This window comes from Camelus bactrianus, chromosome 9 (genome assembly GCF_048773025.1).
Source record: "Camelus bactrianus isolate YW-2024 breed Bactrian camel chromosome 9, ASM4877302v1, whole genome shotgun sequence".
In the NCBI taxonomy this organism is placed as follows: Eukaryota; Metazoa; Chordata; class Mammalia; order Artiodactyla; family Camelidae; genus Camelus; species Camelus bactrianus.
Window position 1 is genome coordinate 27904643 of NC_133547.1, and position 25390 is coordinate 27930032.

The following is a 25390-nucleotide window of genomic DNA, read 5'->3' on the forward strand; positions in this document are numbered from 1 at the left end:
AGTGTTTGATGGATAGATTTGACACATATCTTGAAGGAAAAAACAATGAACTACCTTGGCATGCAATTCTTATCAAAGAGAAAACTTCCATTAATCAAAACAATGCATTATTTGAGCCAAATTAGTTATGGTGCACAAGCACATTCGGGGCCCAGCTTGAGATTCTGTGGAATGTTAGTGCCAAGAACTAAGCCAGACACTCAGAATTCAAAGATGCATAGACATGGCTCTTTCCCTCAGAGGGCTCCTGGTTTAGACGGGGAATCAGGCTGATAAAAAGACAACGACCATATAACATGATCAAAGCTACACCCAAGACATGTTCAGAATACCATGGCACAAAAAGGAGATGCATATTATCCAGCTGCAGGTGACAGTGGAGGCAGGGGCGACTCGGGAAAGGCGTCCTGGGGGAGATGGTCCCTGGGCTCAGCGCGAGATAACCACGTGTCTTCATACGTTTGGCTGGTGGTTGGTCCACGAAGGGGGCTACTTGCCCTGTGGTTCAAGTGTCTCCCTAGGAATGAACTCACTCAGTCGGAGAGTCATCCAGTTCTCACCCCTCCTAAGGGGAAGTGAGCCCTAGCACGCAGCTAGGGTAAGGACCACGGGTCAGAGCTGGAGGGGCAGGCAACGCCGCCCTGCACTGAACCAGATAAAGAGCCAAACAGAACTAGGTCCCAGAGGACAGTGTGCATCGAGCATGGGGTGGCGAATATTTCACCACAGCGGCCAGAGTGTAAAAGGAAGAAAAGGGGTGTGGGCTGTGGTGGCAGGGAGAAGAACGTTCATGGAACAAAGCCTGCGGGAAATGGCTCCCCACAAAGTAACCTAGAGCACTGTGAGCAAGGCAGATTGGACTGTCCCTGGGGACTCTCTGAGCGCGTTGGGAAAGAGTCTGAAGGAAGCCAGAGCTTCCACAAGTGGGAGGCTAATGCGGAGCCAGAGCAGTATTTACTTGCTGCTGTTACAGACATTTGATTATTATTATTTTAAATCCCAGGATGCTTTGTCCTATGTTGTGTAAGGAAAGTATGAGACACCATTCCAGCCCGCAAGGAGTTTACAATTATGTTGAGAAAGCAATTATGTGTTCTAGTTTTTAAGTGCTATAGAAACACACTCAGGGTGGAAAAATTGTGAAAGACTTCCCAGAAAAGGAGGGGATGAAACTAGAAACAAAGCTGAGGCTCTCAGACCACGTCCAGAGGACAGCGACGGAAAACGCATGTGCAGAATAAGGTGGCACTAACAGGAGGGTTTGGTGGTGCAGAGATTTAAAACAGCAGCAGCAGCAACAACAAACAGCTCGCTGTCCAGTGGCTGTGGGGCAGAGTCTCGGGCAGGGCGTCCCGGGGTGAAGACTGTCTGGACAAAGACCAGCTCCTCGGGCTGGGCGGCAGGCAAGAGATGGATCCAGAGCGAGGGGCCGACAAGAAGACACACAGGTCAGGGAAGGTGTCTGGAAGGACCTCCCGGGGCGGGCGTGGCGCGTGCAGAGAGCGCTCCGAGGGCGCCTCAGGCGAGGGGCGAGCTGCTGGGGCCGGCTGGCCCGGGCTCACGGGGAGGGCGCCGCCCAGAGCCAGGGCGCCAGCGGGGGACCGCGCTGCTCTTCAGGTATCTGAGAAGGCGGGGTGGCCGGGTGAGCTGCTAACTGCTGGAGATGAGGCCTGTTAGGTGTGGCTGTGGATAGAAGTCTGCCCCTGCCTCCAGGGTCAAGGATCAAACTAGGGTGGTCACCAAGAAGCGCCAGCAAGCCGTGTACAAAAGGCAGAAGGCAGAGCCCAGGGGTCCACCCTCCGCCCTGCGGCTCCCCAGTCGTCCAGAAACCCACCGCACCTGAAGGCCCGCAGAGCGTGGCCGCGCGGCCCCCCTCAGGCTGGGGGCACCGCACGAGGGTACTGAGACCGCACGTTTGTCTTACGATCTGCTTTTAAAATTTAAGAATTTTGAAACTGAAAAGAGCGAATATTTCACACGTTCCCTTTTACACTGTTTCAGCTAATACCACACTCTGAGTGATACATGTATTCTCTGGTTTACCTCTTTAATGAAATCTTAATTGTTTTTGGCTCTCTCTTGTTCCACTATTTTGTATGCCTTTTTTTTTTTTTTTTTTGCTTAGTAATAGCATTTCCATCAATTTTTCTTTTGTTTGTTTTAATTGAAAAACAGTACACGCTCATTTCAAAAACTAAAAAATACAAGAAAGTCGAAGATTAAAAATCATACAGTCTTGTTGTAATCATTTAATTTATTTAACATTTTGAAGTGTTTCCTTTCAGTCCTTTTTCTGAGCTCTTTTTTAACATTATTGTGCTGCACCCTTACTTTTGAGCTTCTGAATCTTGTAGTAAACAGTGCCTGAGGGAGAGGAGTTTCCAGATGAACTGTTTGTGCCTAATTACGCAATTCGGTCCAGGGGGAATAACAGATCAGAAGGAAACTGCTTTTAAGCGGAGTCCAGACAGCACGCTACACACATTCCTGCAGAGCCTCAGCGCGCCCAGCGCCAGCAGAGCGGGTTGCCGGGCTGAGGATCCTGCCAGGAACCTGTGATGCCTTCTGCTCACTGGCAGTCCTGGAGGAAGTCTGCCAGGCCCTTCATAACATATATTCTGTTCTGCAGTTCTTCCTTTTGTTTTCCAGTCAACTGAATGTTCTGTTTTTCAGGAAGGTGATGTGAACTGTCCGTGTGGTTTGGAAGCCTGGCACACACAAATGCCTGTTACCTTCATGGAGGAAGCAAAATGCGGCTGGGTGCAAACCCCGTCACCACCTTTCCCCTGAAAGCTGGCTCGCCTTCAGCACCTGATGTCATCCATGGCCACCATCTCTCCCACAGTTCTCATCTCTTCCATTTTCCCCTCTGAGTTCCCAGAGTATTTCTCAACTGTGTTTTCCACATCACTGCTCCAGTGCACCTCGGAGTGAATACTCCCTTTTACCGTCTCCAGTTTGTATCTTAATTCTGCTGCTGCCTGCTGTTTACCTATGCTGTCCATCCTTTCTGCTCCCTGTTCCTCTCAGCCCGTTTGCTCCTCATGCTTTCGTGCTTCAGCTCCACAGAAGCCTTGTCTTCTTGCATCAGCAAAGGATACCAGAGCGGGGAGGGTACAGATCAGTGGGAGAGCCCATGCTCAGATGCACGAGGTCCTGGGTTCAAGTCCCAGAACCTCCACTGACAATAAATAAATGAATCTAATTACTTCCCCAAAACAAAAAGATTTTTTAAAAAATAACTGTATAAAAATAACTATATAAAAAAACAAAGGATACCAGAAAAGTTTTTAAATTCCCTATAATTCTTTAAATAATTTGCAGAATTGTTCTTCAAGTCTTCATAATGCTATTCCCTTCCCTTGTTCTAAAAGTTTTATTAAGTCCCGTGTTGTTACACGGCCTCTCACTGGAGGATGAGACTTGGCACACCTAGGCCTGGTATCTGACAATGAACAGAACACGCGGACTGCCCAGGGCCCCGCGCTGTCAGTGTGTGTGCCCGTGACCCTCCCGCTCCAGCCGCCAGCTGCGCAGCCGAGGAGCCCAGCCCCTTGTGTAATTCCCGGTGTCCGACAGGTCTCCATCTGGTGCTAAACTGAGATAAGATCCAGCTGCGAGGCTGAGATGCAGAAATGATAGAATATTAAAAAAAAAAAAACAAAACAAAAACACTACAGTCCCCAGTGTTATTATTTGAGATGGTTTTGATTATGAGTAACAGAAAATCCACCTCTAGTTGGAATTGACAGAAATAAAGTTTATGGGCTCAAAAAACTAGAAAGTTCTGTACTGTGCTTCAAAATTTAAAAAAAAAACACTTTCATTATGGGAAATTTCAAATCTACACAAAGTGAACAGAATGGTCCAGTGGCCTCCTATGGACTCGTCACCAGCTCCAGCAATTTTAGATTGTGCCTTTCTTGTATCGCGATGCCTTCACCCTCTCCCTACCCCTGCTTGACTGCTGTTTTTGTAATGGAAGTTCTTGAGTAACATTTGCATAAATGGAAATGCACAAATCTTAACTGTAAAATTTTAACAAATGGCCACATCTGTATAACCCACATTCAGTTCAGATACAGGACACTTCCATTTCCCCAGAAAGTTCTCTCATGTTTTTTCCCAGTCCACCAATAGCTCCCCACCTCCAGCCTGAGGTCACCTCTGTTCCAGTTTGTTTTCCACCAGAAATCAGTTCTGCCTCTTCTACAATTTTATGTACATGAGCTCATTCAGCGCATGCTTTTTGACGTCTGGTCTCTCACGCGGCGCTGTGTCTGACATTCATCCGCTCGTTGCATGTATCGGCGGTTCTCTCCTTTGTACTGGTGAGCAGTACTCTGCTGTATGCGTATAAACCACAGCTGCTTTTTCTCCTGGTGATGGATATGTGGATTACTTGTTTTGTACACTGTGAATAAAGATGCTACGAATACTCTTGCACAAGTCTTTCTGTGGCGTATGTTTCCACCTCTCCTGCATAAACAAGTAGAGGTGGAATTACTGAGTTAAAAGGTAGGTGTATGTTTAACTTCCTAAGAAACTGCCAAAAAAAAAAAAATTCCATCCACAGTGTGTGAAGATTCCAGTTGCTCTACATTTCTGCCAACATTTGGTATTTTCAGTCTTACGAATTTTAGGTGTTCTAGGGAATAGAAAGTATCTCATTTTGTTTTAATTTGCATTTCCTTGATGGTCAATGGTGCCTTGTATTTTTATGCTTGTTAGCCATTCATATAGTATCTCCTTCTGTGAAGTGTTTGTTTAGGTCGTTTAAGTCTTCGGGGGCAGGTGTCATTTACTGAGTTGTAGCAGTGACTTACTTCATATTCTTGATACAAGTTTTTTGTCAGAAAAATGTTTTGTGACTCTCCTTCAACGCTGTCTGTGGGTTCCACATTCATTTCCTTTACTGCATCTTTTGATGGGCTGAAGTTTTTAATTTCGACCAAGTTTAATATGTCAATGTTTTCTTTTAATGTTATTGTTTTCTGTACCTTAGAAAATTTTGCCTCAGGTGACAAAAAAAAATTCTCCTGTATTTTCTTCTAAAGAGTTTATGGTTTTAATTTATATACTTAGGTCTCTGATTCATCTTGAATTAATTTTTGTGTAACATAAATTGAGGTTAATTATCTTTTTCAGATAGCCAGTTGTTTCAACACCATTTCTTGAAAAGAATTTCTTTTCTCCATTAAATTGCTTTGGTACTGTAAGCAAAAATTAATTGACTGTATATATGTGTATATTTCTGGAACTCTATTTCTGTTTATCTATGTGTCTACCCTATACCCATACCATGGTATACTGATCATTGTCTCTTTATAACTAAGCCTTGATGAGAATAAGTCCTCCATCTTTGTTCTTCTTTTTCATTGTTTTGGCTATTCTAGGTCCTTAGCATTTCATAAGAATTTTAAAATCAGCTGATCTGTTTTATTTACAAAATAAATCAGCTGGGATTATGACTGGCAACGCACATACCTATAGATTCATTTGGAAGAAGTGATGTATCAACAATATTGAGGTTTCCAATCCATGAAAATTATACATCCTCATGTATTTACATCACTTTGTGGGGGGTAATTAGGTTTATTTATTCACTTATTTTCAGAGGAGGTACTGGGGATTGAACCCAGGACCTTGTGTGTGCCATGCATGCACTCTGTCACTTGAGCTATACTTTCCCCCCTGTATTTACATCTTTAATTTCTTGAGCAGCATTTTGTACTTTTCAGTGTAGAGCTGTGCATGTTAAATTTATTAAGTATTTTATTGTTGAAATATAATTGGTTTTAAAATCTCATATATATGTAAAAACAATATTTTTATTGGCCTTTATCTTAAAATTATGCTAAGTTAAATCCCCTTACCGATGATAATTTTTTGTTGATTCATTAGAATTTTCTACCATATAAACAATCTGTGCATAGGAAGTTTTTATTTCTTCCTTTCCAGTCGTTATTCCTTTGACTTTCCCTTACCTACCGCACTGGCAAAGACGTTCAGGAAAATGTCGAGAAGCCGTGGCGAGAGTCGCAACCCGGCCTTGTTCCCAGTCTGAAAAGGAAAGTGCTCAGTGGTTCGCAATTTAGAACGTTAGCTGGAAGGGTTTTGTGGACGTCCTTTAGCAGACTGAGGAAACGCCCTTCTACTTTCAGATCTGTATTGTCAAGTATAGACACTGAATTTTGTCAGATGTTTTTCCTGCATCTATTGAGGTGACGGTTTCTCCCTTATTCTGTTAGTATGGCAATGCTGTTTATTTACTTTCAAATACAAAACCAGTATTTCATTACTGGGGTAAAACCCACTTGGTCCTGCCGTATTAATTCTTTTATACACTGCTGGACTCAATTTGCTAGTATTTTATTAGAGAGCTTCGTATCTGTAGGAGATTTTTTATTTTAATATTTTATAATATCTTCACTATGTTTTAGCATCAGCATTATACTAGCCTCATAAAATTAGTTGAGAAAAGTCTCTTCCTTTATTTTCTGAAAGAACTTATAATGTTGTTAGAATTTCTTTTTTAAATTTTTGATATAATTTACTAGTGAAAAATCTTTGGGCCTAGAGTTTTCTTCAGAGGATTGTGTTTCTTACGAATTCAGTTTCTTTCACAAAGTCTCTGACAGGGCTATTTGGATTTTTAGTGTCATTTTGTGTCAGTTTGAGCAAGTTGTATTTTTCCAGGAATTTTTCCATTTCACTAAGTTGTCCAATTTATTGGCATAAGACGTTCTAAGAATACCCTTAGTGTTCTTTTATGAAGGTATGAATCCATGATGATACTCCTTCATCATGGGGTTTTTTTTTTTTTAGGGGTTTTTCAATTTTATTGATCTTTCGGAAGAATCCTTTGGCTTTGTTACCTTTCCCTGTGGTCTAGTTTCTATTTAACTGCTATCTGCTATTTTCTTAATTTAATTTTCTTTCTTACTTTGCTTATATTATTCTAGCTTCTGGGAATGCACAAAAATTAAATTTAACCATTCCTCCCTTTTAATACAGGCATATCTCATTTTATTGCACTTCACAGATACTGCATTTTTTACAAACTGAAGGTTTGTGGCAACCCTGTGTTGAGCAAGTCTGTTGGTACCATTTTTCCAATGAGATTTGCTTTGTGTCTCTGTGTCACGTTTTAGTAATTCTCACATTATTTCAAACTTTCTCATTATTATTATATTTGTTATAGTGATCAGTCTTCTTTGATATTACTACAACTCGCTGAAGGCACAGGTGATGGTTAGGTTTTTTTAAAAAAACAATATTTAAAAATTAAGGTATGTATGTACTTTTTAGAAATAACGCTTTTGCACACTTAATCATCCACAGTATAGTGTAAACATAAATTTTATATGCACTGGGAAACCGATTTACTGCAGTGTTCACTTTATTGCAGTAATCTGGAACCAAACCCACAGTATCTCCAAAGCACGCCTGTGTAAACAATTAAAGCTATAAATTTCCCCCTAAGCAAAGCTCTCACTGCATCTCACAAATGCTAACACGTTTGCTTTTCATTATCACTCGCCTGAAAATAGTTTCCAGTTTCCCTTGTGATTTTTTTTTCATCCATGGGTTGCTCAGGAATATACCGTTTAATTTCCAAACCTTTGGGAATTTTCCAGATATCTGATTGTTACTGATTTCTCATTTAATTCAACTGTGATCAGAGAGCATACTCTGCTAGACTTCAGTCTTCTGAAACTTACTCAGAGGTGTCTCATGGCCCTATAAGAGCTCTATCCTGGTAAAGGTTCCAGGGGATGTGAAAAGACTCTGTGTTCTATAAATATTAATTAGGTCAAGGTGGGTAACAGTGCTGTTCAGATCACCTATATCTGTATAGGTTTTTGGCCTAGTTGTTCTATTAATTACTCTCAAGGGACATGAAAATCTCCAACTATGATTGTGGATTTGAATCCTTTTTCCTTCAATTTTGTCAGTATAATGCTTCAACTATTTTAAAGCTGCATTATCAAGCACATGCACACTTGTAGTTTTGCCTTCCTGTCACACTGGGGTTCATCACTGTAAAACACCCCTGTTCATTTCTGATCATACTCCCTGGCTGAATCCTACTTTTTTCCATTATTAAAATATCAGTTCTAACTCTAATATTCACGTCTGCCTGGCAGATTGTTTTCATCTTTTTCCATCCTTTTATTTTCAACCTTAGTGCCTTGGTGTTAAAAGTGCGTGCCTTGTAGACAGCTTACTAGTTGGGTCATGCTTTTTATCCAGTTTGACAATCTCTGCCTTTTAGTTGCAGAGTTTAGTCTAACGTTTACATTTGATTTGGCTAGATTTAGATTTGCCATTTTGCTATTTGTTTTCTCTCTGTGTCATCTGTTTGTTTGCTTGCTTCATTGTTCCTCTTTGGGTATAACTGAGGAAAAGGTTTTAGTATTCCATTTTGATTTCTCCCTTGGCTTTTAAAAAACAGTTTTGTTGAAATATAACTCACATAGCTTATAATTCACCCATTTAAATTAGTATACAATTCAATGCTTTTTTAAAAAAAATATTCTCAGGTATATAAGTATCATCAAAATTTAATTTTAGAACATTTTCATCCCCTTGAAAGAAACCCTGTACCCATGAAGTGTCCTCCCCCATTGCCCTGAGGAACTACTAACCAACTTCTTGTCTCTACAGATTTGCCAGCTCTGGACGTTTCATGTAAATGGAATCGTACAGTATGGTCTTCTTTGATTGGATCCTTTCATCTTTTCGTAATGTTTCCAAGGTTTATCCACGTTGCAGCATGTGTCAGTACTGTTTCTTTTTATTGCTGAACAATAGTGCATCGAATGGATACGCCACATTTCATTTTTCCATTCATCAGTTTATGGACACGAGATGTTTCCACTTTTTGACTGTTATGAATATGGTGCTATGAATATTCATGCACATGTTTTGTGCAGATGTACATTTTCACTTCCTTGGGTATATATATACCGAAGAGTAGATCTGCTGGGTCATATTTAACTCTGTGTTAAACTTAAGAACTGCCAAACTTTGCTTTCCAAAATAGCTGCACCGTTCTAATTCCCACCAGCAGTGTGTGAGAATTTCCGCTCCTCCACGTCCTTGCCAGTACCTGCTACTGTCCATCTCTTCTATCACAGCCATCCTAGCGGGTGTAAACTGGTATCTCACTGTGGTCCCACTGACTTTTAGCTGTAACTGCATTTTGTGTCATTGGTTGCTTTAGAGATTAAAATATGCACTTTTAACGTAACGCAGTCTACTTAGAGTTAACACTGTACTACTAAGCGTTAAATACAGCCATCTTATAACAGCATGGTTCCATATCCCACAATCCTTTGTGCTACTGGTGTGAACTCCACAATTCGGTGCTAATAAAATTTTTGCTTTAACCACTAACACGTCTTTTAAAGAAACCAAGAGAAGGAAATATATTCTTTCAAATTTACTCACATTTTTATCACTTCTATTGCTCTCCAGCCATTTCTCAAGATACGAGTCATTTCCTTTCAACCGGAAGAATTTCTTTTAGCATTTCTTATAATACAGGCCTGGCAGAAATCAGCTCTAATTTTGTATGATTGGCCCCCTGTGTATAAAGTCTCATTTTTCTCTGACTGCAACCAAGATTTCAGCTGTTTGACTAAAATGTACCTGGTGTGGTTATCTTTGTATTTATTCTTCCTGGACTTGCTGTGCTTTTTTAATCCATGAGTTGATTTTTTTTTTTTTTTTTTTTTTTGCCAAATTTACCATGATTTTTTTCTTTCTTTCTTTCCTTTTTTTTTTTTTTTTTTTTTTTTGGCCTCATTTTCTTTCTCCTTTCCTTTAGAGACTCCAATTACTTGTTACGTTTAGACCACTGGCTGTTGTCCCAGAGGTTTCTGATTCCCTGTCTAGGCTTTCGTGAATCTTTTTCCACCTGCTATTCAATTTGAATGTTGTCTACTGATCTGTCTTCAAATTAACTGACTCTTCCCTTGACACCCCAAATCTGCTGGTAAACTCATCCAGTTTATTTTTCATTTCAGTTATTGTGCTTTTCTGTTCTATAATTTTCACTTTAAAGATGTTTTCTCTTTCTCTGCTGAGATTTCTTATCTGTTTAATCATTTATGTCCTAGAGCATAGGACAAAACTGCTTTAAAGTTCTTGGCTTCTAATTTGAACATCCAGATCATCCTGGAGATGGTTTGTTATTGACTGCTTTTTTCTTGAGTATGCTCACATTTTCCCGTTTCTTCACATGTGTAGTGATTTTAATTAGATACCATATATTATGGATATGTTGTCAAGACTCTGGATTTTGTCATGTTCCTCTAAAGATTAGTGTCTAGCAGGCAGTTAATTTGGCAAGACTCAGTTCTCAAATTCTGTCTCTCCTGCCATCCACATCCTTGCCAGCATTTGGTATTGTCAGTATTTTGATTTTAGCCATTCTAATAGGTGTGTAGTAGCATCTCATTATTGTTTAAATTTGCGTTTCCCTAATGGCATATGTTATGAAGAACCTTTTCATATACTTATTTCCCAGGTGAGGTGTCTGTCTGGACCTTTTATCCACTTTTAATTGGGTGTTTTTCTTTTTAATTGTTGAGTTTTAAGAATTCTTTGTGTATTTTAGATACTAATTAATCTTCTCCCAATCTGTGGCTTATCCTCTCATCTTCTTAAAAGAATCTTCTGCAGGAGATTTTAATTTTAGTGAAGTCCAACCCATCACTTTTTTGTTTAATGGATCATGCTTTTGGTGTTAAATCTAAAAACTCACTGCTAACTCCAAAGTCACCTAGATTTTTTTCACCTGTTATCCTCTAGAAGTTTTATATTTTTGTCTTTTACACTTAGGTCTATGGCCCATTTTGAGTTTGCTTCTGTGGAATGTGTCTGGTCAGTGTCTAAATTTACCATATTGCACATGCACATCCAGTTGTTCTGGCAGCATTTGTTGAAAAGACTCCCCTTTCTCCATTGGATTGCCTTTGCTCCTTTGTCTAAGGTCAGCTGAAAAAGACATACTCTTGAACAGTTTTTCAAACTAGAGGTAGTGAAATCAACTTACTAAACCATAACCAGCATTTTATTTTATTTTATTTTTTAACAATAAAACTCACATTTATTAAACAACTACTATGTGTCAAGCTGCAAGGGGGCACCTGCACGCCAGCAGAGCCTGGGAGCCCAGGGGCACCCTCCAATGTGCCAGCCCAGCCACGCAGCCCATGGAGATCATACCAACCCACCTCCACCAGTGGTGTTGGGAGCACAGCCCCTGGTCCCAAACCGGGGGACAGCAGTGCAGGGCAGGTCCCAGCCTGCGGCCCAGCAGGCCAGGTACAAGGCCACTGGAGTTTGCTGGGACACTGCCCACCTCCACCTCAGATTCTCCAGCAAAGTCACATCCCTGGTGGTTCTCACCAGAGCACAGCTTCACCTGCCTGTCACCTGCACTAACACCGTGCTCGGTCACCACAAGCTAACTAACGCACCTTAGCACTCGGCCCTGGCTACCCAGGCCAGGCCTGCTCTCCTGGCCCTGCCAGTTCTGGTGCCTGCAACTGCTCCCTGCAGACCACAGGCGGGACCACCTGGGACTCTCTCAATCTTCCCGATCCTTCCTACCCCTGCTCCTTGGTTCTCCTTGTCTGGAACAACCCCCCCCCAACATGTTCTCTTTAATGGACTGAACCGTGCATAACCAGAATTTTAAAAAATGAAATGGCCCAGACTAGAGAATATCAGAACACAGTAAAAGAAGCAGAAAAGGTTAAGAACTGTTACTGAAACTTTTGTTTCAGTTACTTGGTGTGTGTACTGGTCATGGTACTAAACGTATTTCTCACTACAGATTATGGCTGAAAAAGTCAGAAAGTCATCGTCTAGGGCATGTAGTGGAGACGGAGGAGACGGCCATCAGACGTCTTCAGTGACGGCTGTGCTCACTGGAGGCTTTCAGAGCTACACACCTAAACTGCAAGTCTGACACCATTTTTCTGCATAAAGCCCTTCACCATCCTGAAAGCAACGGAAGGGGAAACGTGAGGTGGTGACATAACAGTAGACGCAGCGAGACCACTCAGAAGGCTACTGTGACCAAGCAAGCAAGTTATGATAAAGACCCAAAATAAGGCAGTGGCTTGGGGACCAGAAAGGAGATGGCGCCGCGAACTGAAGGGATAACGTGCGGGGAGCACAGACGAGCACACGCTGCGGAAGGAGTGGCAGCGACACGCGCCAGCCCATGGGACACAGGACGGGGCCCAGTGTTAGAGCAAAAGAAGGTGAGTGTGGCTTCGGACACAGAGACTCTGGGGTGGCGGTAAGAATTCCAAGGGGTGAAGTCCAGGAGGCAACTGAGGATGCAGGCTTGGAGCTCAGCAAGCAAACAGTAGCTGAAATTATGAGTGTGAATGAAGTCGCCAAGGACAAGCACACAGTAATGAAAATAAAAGGCAAATAATGAGGTCCTGGGGAACATAAGCATGCAAGCGGTGAGCTAAGAAACCTAAAAAAATAAACAAAATAAACAAAAACTCAGAACGGTAAGAGAACCAAGACAGCAGCGTTACATAAACTGAGGGAGACAGAACAAAACCATGTATTTAAGCTCAGACGGACCAGTAACAACATGAAACACGAACGAACGAATGCTCCTACTAAAAACAAAGATTATCAGGCAGTTAGAATTCAAAGATTTTCAGACTAGCAAAAAACAAAGCAAAACAAAATCATAAGACGCACGTGTAATTGAAGAATACAAAAAGATTGAAAGTAAAAGAGCAGAAAAAGCTACACCGCGCACACAAACCCCAACGGAAAGCCGGGGGGGCTGCCGCCGGTCCTGCAGCCGGCAGCACGGCGTCCCGCCAGCCAGAGGAGGCTTCACGGGACGCTCACCAACGGGAAGGTGTGAAACCATCGTGAAGATACTGCGTTTTAGATTAACAGGCTCCTCATCGTACAACCTCAAGACACAGAAGGCAAAAATGACAGAACTACAAGGAGAAGCAGACAAACTCACAATAGCTGCGGGAGATTTTAACACCTCTCTCAACAGTTGAGAGGCTAAGTAGACCCCCCACACCCCAAACAAATCAGTAAGGTTGAGAAAGGTTTGAATAACATAACCCAATTAGGGAACTTGACCTAATACAGAACATTCACCCAACACTGCTAACTACATGCTGTTTTCAAGTACATGTGGAACTGTTTTTTAAGTGTTGAGGTATAAAGGAAAGTCTCAACAAAATTCAAAGGGTTCAAGTCACACAAACAGATGAGCAACTAAAGCACCAACAGGGAAATCCACAGCCTGAAAGGCACAGGCCAGAAAAGAAGTTGAAACTCACAGAGTCAAAGGATCTAAGGCACCTCAGCATGAGACACCTCCTGCAGCAAATAAGCCCCGAAAAGACGCTCCGCATCACGCGGCGTTACAAAACTGCAGGCGAGAACAGCACCGAGATGCCACCAGGCACTTACCAAAACAGCCAGCAACCCAGTGCTGATCATACCAACGCTAGCCAGGACGTGGAACAACAAAATTCTCACATTGCCGGTGGGAATGCAAAAAGGCACAGCCACTTTGGAAGGCAGTTTAGCAGCTTTTTATAAAATGAAACATGCTCTTACCATACAATCCAGCAATCATGCTCCTTGGTACCTACTCAGACTAACTGAAAACTTATCTCCACACAAAACCCAGCACGTGGATGTTTATAGGAGCTTTATTCATAGTTGCCAAAACTTGGAAGCAACCACGGCATCCTTCAGTGGGTGAATGAATAGATGAACCGTGGTACACCTAGACAAAGGAACTTCAGGAATCAGTTAGAAACACACACTCGTGGTACTGAGTGGACAAGGGACGATCACTGCCTCCTGAAAGGCAAGCTTCATGTCCCTGGGCAAGCGGGGCACCGAAAAGAGGCCAGAAGGAGGAGATCAGAGATGATGGCGGTCCTGTCCCCCACGGCGCCTACTGTTCCTCTCTGAGGACAAAACCAGAGCTGCCCCCACCACCGCTGCTCAGTCTCCTCCCAGGACCCTTAAAGGCTGAGGAACCAAGTTCCTTCATCACCAGCTTCTTCCAATACCCAGTTAAGTCCTGCGTGTTGAGTCACAAGACTCTGCAAACTCGTGTTTCCATAGCACATGCTTTAGTTGTAATAATTATAGTTGTGGATCCTTTTAATATTAATAAATCTATCTAATATTAAAAACAAAAGAAATGCACTACCAAACCATGAAAAGCCATGGAGGAACCTTAAATGCCGATCACTGAGTGAAAGAAGCCAATCTGGAAAGGCTATGTACTGTGGATTCCAACTATACGACATTCTGGAAAAGGTAAAACTATGGAGACAGTAAAAAGAACAGTGGTCGCCAGGGCTGGGGTACAGGGAGAGGTGAACAGGTGGAACACAGGGTTTTAGGGCAGTGACACTACTCTGTACCACACAGCACTGGTGGATACTGACACATTTGTCCAAACCCACGGAATGCAAAGCACCAAGAATGAACTCTAATGCAAACTACAGACTTTGGGTGACAATGATGACTGTGGTGGGGGATGTTGACAGTCGGGGAGACCGCATGGGTGGGGGGTACCCTGGAACTCTCTGTACTTTCTGATCAATTTTGCTGTGAATCTAAAACTGCTATTTTTAAAAAGTCCACTTTGTAAATTAAAAAGCTAAACATACATCTCGAGAAGTTAGAAAAGAACAGCAAAACAAACTGAAAAACAAAACTAGAAAAAAAAAACTCAAGGAAGTAGAAGGAAAGGAAATTAATAAAACAGAACGAATACAACAGAAAATAAAACTAATAAAAATAGAAACTAATAACATAGAAAATAACCTAAAATTTAAAAAAAGCAACAAAATGAAAACTACGTTCCTTTAAAAAAAATGTCCAAGAAGAAATAGAAAATGTGAATAGTTTCTATACCTAGAAACTGAGGAAGGAAAACGTGTCAGCAAAGCAGGCCTGGCTGACAGTACCCAACGGAAAGCACAGTCAGGACTGAAAACTGCCGGCTGACTCTGGCAATGAGGCCACTGGCAACCGTAGCAAGAACAGTCTAGGTGGGATGGAGTGAAGTAGAACAAGTTTCTAAATTAAAAAAAAAAAAAAAAAAAACCTGGTCGTGCTAACATTAATGTTGCTCTCGCACATCTGTAAGAAGCTAGGTTTTATTTTTACCTTTGCAGAGTGTCTCGTATATAGATGCTCAGAACAATATTTTCAGTTGGATGGAAAAGGAAGGACTACATAGAGAGAGCTTAAAAGGCGTGACAGTACTGAGAACTGAATTACAAGGTTTTAAGATTTCTAAACAGATACACAGCCTGGTAAAACTGATGCTGAAAGACTGATCTGGGTTTTAGCTCAGCAGTTTGAAAGGCTAGGTCAGCGAGACTGCTTACAAGGCTGCTGCAGCAAGGTGGGCCCCGCCTAGGTTAGGGTGGGCCCACATGATACAGGTGAAAGGTGAAACTCGACACTTGTTTTAAAAGTAAAATCATTAGAATTTGTTAGTAAATGGATATGGAAGTTAGGAGAAGAGGATTTTAAACACACCTGAAAGAGTGAAAGAATTAAGAAAATGAAGGACCAAGATCAGTGGTAACATACAATAACATTTTAGCAAAATATGACTTCAGTAGGATTTATTCCTAAAGGTTATGCAATTCAGATATTTAATTTTCAGCATTTAACCTTCAGGACAAAATATACTTCCTCAAACAAATGAATTTCAAATCCAGTTGTTAACTTCCTCAAACAAATGAATTTCAAATCCAGTTTTCTTACAAATAAAGAAAAAGTACAGGAAATTTTATTCAAATTCAAATACTTTAATCTTTATTTCCAGAAGGCAAAATAATGGGACAGTTTTGAAATACCTGTGAAAAATACACATTTTTCAAAAAATGAAGCATTTTAAAAAAACAATTTGCAGCTAGGAGATTAGTTCAAAATGAAAAAAATTAGTACAAGAACATCTAAAATGACAAATCTGGCAAGATATTTAATACTACATACATATATCAGAAGTTTCCACTATGTATAAACACACACACAACTCAGAGTTCAAATTCATTTCCAGAGTCAGCGTAGACTGAGAACAGTTTTTCACCTTCCTCTTTTCATTTTGGCTCACCTCCACTCAACACATCTCGAAACACAGATAGTATGGAAACAAATGAACATGAGCCATCTCTGAGAGCATTTAGAATAAAATAGCTCAGATTCCTTTTCTTTTTCGCTAAACCATGCACTGCACCACAAAATTAAACAGTCATCCCAAGGGATACAGATTTGCCAAGAGTATTTCTGGCAAAAATAAGACCTGGCCCTTCTCCAGACTTCTATACATGGACAACAGTGGCTGCTCCACAGACGGAGATTGATGGCTGCTTGGCTGGCCTGTGGGTACTTAGTACAGTCAAGATTAAGAATGTAACTCACAGACCATTTTCATGTCCCAAGGCTTCTGACAATAAACTTGCTCTGCCTAACTTCTCACATTCTGCAATAACGAGAGTTATTTACTGAAGAGATAGTTCTAGACTTATTTCCTTATTTCACAGACAAGCAAACTGAAGCCCAGAGAGGGTAGGTCATCTGCCCAAAGTCACACAGCTAGTTGGTGTCAGTACAAAATGCACATCTCAAAACTCAGTTCAATAACCTTTCGACTTCTCTACTGAACAGCACTACCTTCCTAAATAATATTAAAAAGACCATGTTATCTGTATCTTAAACTTTTTATCTAAGTCATTTCAAAAACTTGAAAGTCATAGGCTCTTTCTCAGTCAGTATTTTGCTAGGAATGGCAATACACTCTTATTCTGTGGTCCCACACATGACAATTTTTAAAAGGACTGTGTATTTTAAGTCCCAGAGTCACCAAAGTAAAATGAGGTTAGAACTGGATTGAAAACTATGAAAACATAACTAAGAAATTCTGTATCTTTAAACTTGGGAAGAATCTTTTAAAGTTATGGCTTAATTTATTCAAAGGTGGCTGGAATCAGGATCAGAAGACCAGGAATTAAATCTTAGCTCTGCTACTGACGAGCTGAGTGACGTTCTCCCTGTTTCCTCCTTATCTGAAAACAAGCAGGTTGGATCGAGATCACTAAAATTATTTCCACCATTTAAAATGCAACTTCAGAGAACTCAAGAATAAGATCTTGACTTTATCCTTATTATAACCTATTCAAACAGTCGAGCAAAGAAATAAACACATAGATCCAAAATCGGTCAGCTGAACAAGTTAAAACACAGGAAGCATCACCTCTTTAAAAAAACCCACGTTTGACGTGGCTCTGCACAGAGCAGAGAGCAGCACACGGCTATCAGGAGCCTGAGGCAGGGCACAGCTGAAATGATGCTGGTTTGGGTCGTATCTTTCTGCACTCATTTAACTGAGTAGATAGTTTTGAAAGCCCAAGTCTAGTTTTCTGAAGGGAGACATAAAAAAAAGCCCAGGACGGCTGTTTTGGTTCTGCCAGGACTCCCACAGCAAGTACCATGCACCTCTTTGAGACACAAAGAACCCTGACCTACAGCTTTAGTTAGTGTTGTTATATATATGGCCCTGGATAATTTAAGGTTGAGCCTTTTAATGAATAGGTCATTTAGATATTTTTTTTTAATTATCAATAGTAGAAACAACTTTCACCTTCACTTTTCTACTTGAGATAATTGTTAGTTCACACGGACTACAGATGTTCGTCACATGCAGGTCACAGTCGGTGACTCTAGGAAAACCAAAAGGTTTAAGCCCCTGTTCCCACCAGTTGCCAGGACCTTACAACCGAGTGGGATCATACAAATCTGATGACCTTTAAGTTATACTTTTTAAATTAAATTCCTACCATTTTCCATGCCCAGTTTAATTGCATTTAGGTCCTGTGTCTGTTTGCTAACAGATACCAAACACAAAGTTCATTTACTAAGTGCCAGAAAAAGGTATTACAGCTCCACAAGGAGCCACTCCAACTGACGGCTGTAAGAAGACAACAGGAAGAGGTGAGATTATCAACTCTGTGAGCTGAGCCCCTCCAAGCTCCAGCTCATTCACCAGACCTAAAATACTTTGTTCTGATTAAACACTGAAGCTTTTATCCCTTTGAGAGAATAAATCATATTCGGGGGCTCTCTGCATCTCTGGTTCAATTTGCCTACAGCAGTCTTGTAAAGATGGTTGGATCAGAACAAGAAAACTACAGGATTATCAGTTTTATCAAATTATTCATAAAGCTGATTAACTGATCTGAATTTTAGGTTTCTTCCTGTTAAACTGGGACAGTAACATCTACCGTGAAAACCCGGCAGTGCTATTTACTGTAAGGATCAAAATGAAATGGTGTATCTACTTTATATATACCAGGCAGTAATTGCAAATCTTGAACTCCCAATTTATCCCTTGCAACCTCTTCTCCCCCAGTAACCGTAAGTTTGTTTTCTATGTCTGTGAGTCTGTTTCTGTTCTATAAATAAATTCATTTGTCTCTTCTTTTTTTTTTTTTTTTTAGATTCCACATATGAGTGACATTATATGGTATTTTTCTTTCTCTGTCTGACTTACTTCACTTAGAATGACATTCTCCAGGGCCATCCATGTTGCTGCAAATGGCATTATTCTATTATTTTTATGGCTGAGTAGTCTTCCATTGTATAAATATACCACAACTTCTTTATCCAATTTATACGGTATAGCACAGGGAACTATATTTGATATCTTGTAGTAGCTCATGGTGAAAAAGAATATGAAAAGGAATATATATATATATATATATATATATCTGAATCACTATGCTGTACACCAGAAACTAACACAACATTCTAAACTGACTATACATCAATTAAAGAAAATTCTTTCCATTTAATTTAAAAAAATGAAATGATGTAAACGAAAGCACTTTGTAAACTGTTCTATAAATGTAAGGCAATATTATTACTATAGAGCTTCTTACTTTTTTTTAAACCTTTCATATAAAGTCCAAAACTAGATACTGTCAGATCTACATCTGTCTCCAATCACTCCGACTTCCTTACAGCACATTAACTGGTGACTAACCCATCATGAACAGTCTGCAAGCATCACTTCACAGTGACTGCTTGTTATACTTACCTCTAGCAGACCTGACTCCCAGCTTAAGGGAATCAGCAGAAATCCCTATGTGCTTTATTGTGCTAGAGACCAAATGGCTAGTCAGGAAAAAAAAAAAAAAAGAGATCTTAAAATGTTCTTTCAGTCTCCTTTCAGGCTAAGACTGGAACTCAATCTAGCAGTGAACGACCCAACTGTTACTACCAAAGTATTCACGCTGCTTTCCAGAACATCTCCACAAAGGTCACCTGAGTAACCAATTGGAAAAAAAAAAGCATCTTAAACTCTAGTTATACTATAGACAAAAACCAGTTCCTGATGGACTACAATTCTAAATATGAAGGTAATAAAGCTTCAGAGAAAAACGTGAAATATTTTTGTGATCTTAAAGTATTTAAGCATTTTTATCTTCTTAAACAGGACATAAAAACTCTGACTATGAAAGAAAAAAACTGACACATTCGATTACATTTAGCATTTCTATTCATCAAGAGACAATAGTAACAGAACAAAATGACAACCCACAAAAGTGGAAGAAGATATAATCATAACACATCTGGAAAATGACAGATTTTACACAGAGAATTCCTATGACTCAATAAGGAAAATAGAGGCCCCACAACAGAAATATGGACAAAAGATCTGAACTTGTGTGATTCACAAAAAAGACCATCCAAGTGGCAGATAAACCTGAAAAGATGTCCAGCTTCACTAGTCATCAGGGACATGCAAATTAAGACCACAATGTGATATAATTCTATACACATGAGAATGTCTACAATGAAGAAGATGACAATACCAGGTCCTGGTGGGGATATGGAGCAACTGGAACTCTCCTATACTGCTGGTGGTATGAACTGCTACAATCTTTTGGAAGACTATAATTATTTATTAAAACCAAATGTAGGCATACCTATGACCCAGCAATTCCAGTCCAACAGAAATGCTTACATCTATTCACCAGGAGACAGGTACCAAAATCTCCACAGCTTCAATATTTGTAACTGCTAAAAACTAGAAAGAATCCACATATCCAATAAGAGAATAGATAAATAAACTGGGATGTGCTCACACAACAGTATACTCTACAGTAATAAGGAATGAATGTATGTAACTATGTAACAGGGAAGAACAGATCTGGCTCCATACTGGTTCTGTTACTTTTACTTAAGCCTTTGTATTCTATTGCTTTTGCCACAAGTTAATCGTTAAAAGAATGTTGCCTATAGCCTGAGTTACACAGGACAGCCCATTCTCAAGGAAAAGTATAACACTTTTCCATTCATATAGAGATTAAGAGGTTGCAGAACAGGGAATAACATTTGCCTTGTTTGAATTTTACGGGAACATTGTGACCAGACCTACCTGGACAGCTGCAAAAACAAAGGATTCTGGCACCAAGAAGTCTGTAGCAACGAGTCACACCCTCTCCCCTTTTAGTATAAAAGAAGCCTGAATTCTTTTGTTTTGTTTTGTTTTGTTTTTGGGTTTGTTTGTTTGTTTGTTTTAACATTTTTTATTGATTTATAATCATTTTACAACATTGTGTCAAATTCCAAAGAAGCCTGAATTCTAAATCGGAGGAGGTAGTTCTTTGGGACACTAGTCCACCATCTTCTTGGCCTATGGCTTTCCAAATAAAGAGGCTATTCCTCACCCCAACACCTCATCTCTCCATGTATTGGACTGTCATGCAACAAACAGTAAGAGCTTGCACTTGGTAACAACTACACATGGAGTATGGACGAATCGCACAAATGTAATGCTAGGCAAAAGAAGCCAGACTCAAAAGACACGAGTCCATTTATAAAAAAACAAAACCAGACACAGTATGATCTATTACCTAGTCTATTAACAGTCAGGATAGTGGTTGGCATTGCTAGGGGTGGTGGTGACAGGAGGAGAACACGCAAGGGGCTTTAGAGTGCTGGGACGGTTCTCCTTCTTGATCACGTATGTACTTTTCCATATGCATGTTACGTGTCAATAAAAAGTTAAGAAGGAGTACTTTATCTTGCTATTTCGCATTAAAAAAAAAAATCAGCCCCTCCTGGATAAATGGCAGAGTATGCTGTAAAGGCTGACAATGAATCTGATTTTAAGCTAATTGCAGACTAACCTTTACCAAGCCCACAGCTTCACGGGCTTAGAGGCCTCGTGGCAGACTGGTGGGAGGGATGTGCTCTTGCAGGATTTAACAAAATTGTGAAGGCAGCAGAAAAGAATGACCTTCTTCCCCTCCCCTTATCACTGTTTTTATTTGAGCCTTACCCAGGGCAAAGTGCGCTGCATACGTTATTTCATCTAATTCTCGTAACTCTGTGAAATAATACTTATATTCCATTCCTGATTTTACAGGTAAGGAGATTTAGGCCCAGTTTGTTGTCCAAAGGCAGACAGCACATTCGTGGTACAGCCAGAGTCCTGGTGCGTCTGCGTCCCAAGCTGATGCTCGTAGTCACCATTTTCTATCGCCTCAGTGTCACACAGAGTGCTTTGCAGCATAGGGTGATGATAATCTTCTTTGGTTTCGCCTAATCACCTTAGCCTTCTAAAGTGATTTTATAAAGACCCATCGAGGGGCTGGACTATTAAGGAGTGAAAGCTGGGCGTTGAGCAACGATAGAAAGCCAATGCCAGCAGTGGGCCCACCATAAAAATGTTTGACAGCTTTTAGTAACTGGCTGAATGGAAAACTGGGCAGAAGTCTCAGCAGACTGGCCTCAAATTAGACCAGTCCAGGACGAATGTTTCTACTTAGGTCACAATGTTAGAAGCAGGGATAGACAAAATAATTTTGTCAAAAACGAAGATCAGTGAGAAGGCTCTTGACTGTGCCTGGGTGTCTGCGTTTGATCACTCATTGTGAACGCCAGCACAGCTTTAATAAAGTTTAGAGCAGGAGAAAAAGCATGGCTGACTAGACTATTGACCTTTCCTCAGTTTCTGACCTTTAATCAGACACTCCTCTGTTCAGAAAAGCATCGCTTAGCAGAGATTTCCCCAAGTTGAAGACACGGTACCTAAGGGAAAATAAGCACTTTTACTCATTCTACTTTGGAAAATCCTAAACTTAGAAAGTGACTGCCCATTTGTGTCAAAGTCCATCTCAAAGTTAAAAATCACACCTTGACCTAAAGATGTCTCCATCACCCTTCATTTATAAGGAATTTCAAAGTTTATTTTTGAACCTTTCAACTTGAAGGTTATTTAAATCTTAAGTGTCATTCTTTATAACAGGAGGAAAACATACTTGCCAATATACAGTCATATAATTAATAAGCATGGTAGAGTTTTTCATACCAAGCCATAATCTTCAACTACGAACGAGGGGGGCACCTCAACCCCACCTCTCCCAACACCTGTAGGTAAAGCAGCCTCCCGGTGACACTGTGATCTTCACAGCTTCTCTGAGGAGCGTGTGTGAATCTAAGCCATCCCCACCTGCTGGGATGAACAGCACCCCATCTAGACACACATCGACTCCCTGCCTCTTGGAAGTGTTCACAGATTCCGGGGAGGTGGGGGGAGTCACACGGGGCTCTTTTTAGCACATAGATAGCACTGACCTATATATCTCCACTGTGTTATTCTATCTAGGCCATGAGTAAAAATGTAAACTATTTATTCAAAGTGCTATAAAAATATTAGAAAAGTCTTTTTCATACTAGATAACAAGTATGTCTTTATTTACTTACTGAAAGTGAAAAAAAAATTCTGTGGAACTTTGTAGTTTGTTAAATCACTTATTTATCATCATACATAATACAGAAATTTTCTATATTCAATATGGCTAAATGTAAAAATAACTCATACATGAATTTTTATATAATGGATATATTAACAACTCTCAATAAGAAAAAACTACGTTGTTTTCTCCAAGGTGATCAGAAACATTTGCCAAGATAAGTAAACAATCAGTGTGAAGGGAGATTGGGCATTTCCTAATCTGACTTGAAAAAACTCTTGATTGGGCAAGAGCACAACACAGACGGCCACAATGTGTTTTCTGAAAGTCATTCAGAAATGTGTAATTTTTGTATATCATGGCATTTTATGAGGAAGTTAAAGCATTCCTCTTTTAATTCTGAAAATATTGTCAGGGAAGTAAGAAAAAACTGTCTTGTCAACCATCATCATTATCTCACCAGTAAATGAAAAAAATAAGAAAACAAAGGAGCTTGATATATGCTTGAAATCTCATGCTAAAGGATATTACTCGTCTTAACTTCATACATTAGAATTCTTTCACTTTCTTTCAGTCCAAAATGACTTCATTAAAAATACCTGCTACCTAAGACATTTTACCCCAGTAGCATCATTTTTGTATGATTAATGTCTATCACCTTTGGGGAGGGAAGTCGACGTAACATAATGACTTTTACATCTACTTGGTAGATCCAGCTTTGGGCCATTTTTATATTAACCTGATTTAATGGGATCTATTTTAGGTTAATTAACCTTCAGAGATATAAATTTCTTAATAAAGCAGCCACAGTACTTAAAAATATTAACCAAAACATTCATAAATCATGTTAAACAATACAATTAGCAAGACCGAAACACCGCACTTCCTGCTTGTATTTGTAGCTTTCAAAGCTTGATTCCCCACCTCCCCACCTCCCCACCTCCCCACGTACCCCCTTTGATCCCATGACACCTGTGCTCACATTCGGCTACTCTATAACTAGAAAATGATCAGACATAAACTGTATATATCAAGTGACTGAAATTCATGTCCACTGTAACTAACCCCACAAGTACTTGTGCAGCAAGTCAGCTAATGGTGAAGTGGAAGGTGTAACCCCCTACTCAGGACTGAGACGTCAGCAAGCATCTAGTGGGCAGAAACAGGTACTCTGAAACCACACATTAGCAAAGGTCAACCTGGCACAGTCCCTTCCAGGGTGACTGCTGGCCTTGTCACTCTATCCCACCCCCAACAGAGACTGCCAGGAACCCAGCCCTCTTCTGCCTCTTTCCTTTTCTTCTGTTGCTGTTTAGAACACAGCATCTGAACATATCTGCACTAATTCAAAAACACTGGCCATTAAAGGCCAATAACATCACCTAAACACAGTATACGTCTTCTTTTTCTTTTTCTAGAGCCATACTTTGTATTTTTATTTATCTAATGGCTTTGTGATACCACAACCCTACCCTTAACAGGCAGCTCCCAAGTTCTTTAATATTTCAACTACCTCTGGCAATTAAGAATTTGATTTTTTAAAAAGTACGCTTTTGGAATTTAGCCCCTTCATCAATGGGGGTATTATGCTGTTGAAACCTAGCTTTTTTGTTTGTGGACCCCCAAGAGAATTTTAAAAACTATACACCCCCATGCACACTTGAAATTGACATCTAAAATTTTTCACCGTAGTTTAAACAGTTAAAAAGGAATAATTTCTAACATGTTGTAAATATTATTTTAAAATAAAGCTATTATATTATTATTATATTAAATGTATCAAATGGAATTTAAACTCTATAGCAATTTGATAGCCACCATTACCCATTTCAAAAAACTGATGAACAACTGGTTCAGAATGGTCAGAAATTTTCTCTCTCATTTTCCTTCTTGAATTCATTTTCCTTTCTACTTTCACCACAAATTATTTTTTTAACTTTTAATTTTAAATATTTACAGATTCACGGGCACGTGCTAAGAAATGTACAAGAAAGTCCATGTACATTGCACCCAGCATCCCCAGCATTAATGTTAACATTTTGCATAACTAAAACCAGCACAACATCAAAACCAAGAAACTGGCATTTGTACAACAGAGCTATTCATATTTCACCAGTATACATGCATTGTGTGTGTATGCATATATCTGTAGTGCTATGCAATTTTACCACGTGTAACTCTGTGTAACCACAATCAAGATACATAACTGTACCATTAAAAGACTCCTTTTACTACCTTTTTATAGCTAAAGTCTCCCTCTCCCCCATCCTTTCCCTATCCCCTGGCCACCACTAATCTCCCAACCCTGTAACTGTTATTTCAAAATGTTATATAAATGGAATCATGTAGTATGAATCCTTTTGAGATTGGCTTTTCACTCAGTATAATTTCCTCCAGGTTCATCCAAGTAGTTGTATCAGTAATTCATCCTTTTTCATTGCTGAGTAATATTCCGTTGTTTGGACTTAACAGAGTTTCTTTAAACCATTCATCCACTGAAGGACATCTGGGTTATTTCTAGTTTGGGCTATTACAAATAAAGTGGCTATAAACATTTGTATATTAGGTTTGTG

General features: G+C 40.1%; 1 protein-coding gene and 1 long non-coding RNA gene across 6 annotated transcripts in view; one reads left to right on the forward strand and one right to left on the reverse strand.

Annotated features, from left to right (window-relative positions):
• The window catches only part of DIPK1A (divergent protein kinase domain 1A), a 95153-nt gene that overhangs the window by 50537 nt on the left and 19226 nt on the right, over positions 1–25390 (reverse strand). The gene's annotated exons all lie outside the window — the stretch shown is intronic.
• On the forward strand, positions 1003–4443 carry LOC123615493 (uncharacterized). The gene is made up of 2 exons (XR_006723080.2): positions 1003–1448; positions 2674–4443. It is a non-coding gene; the product is annotated as an uncharacterized LOC123615493 (long non-coding RNA).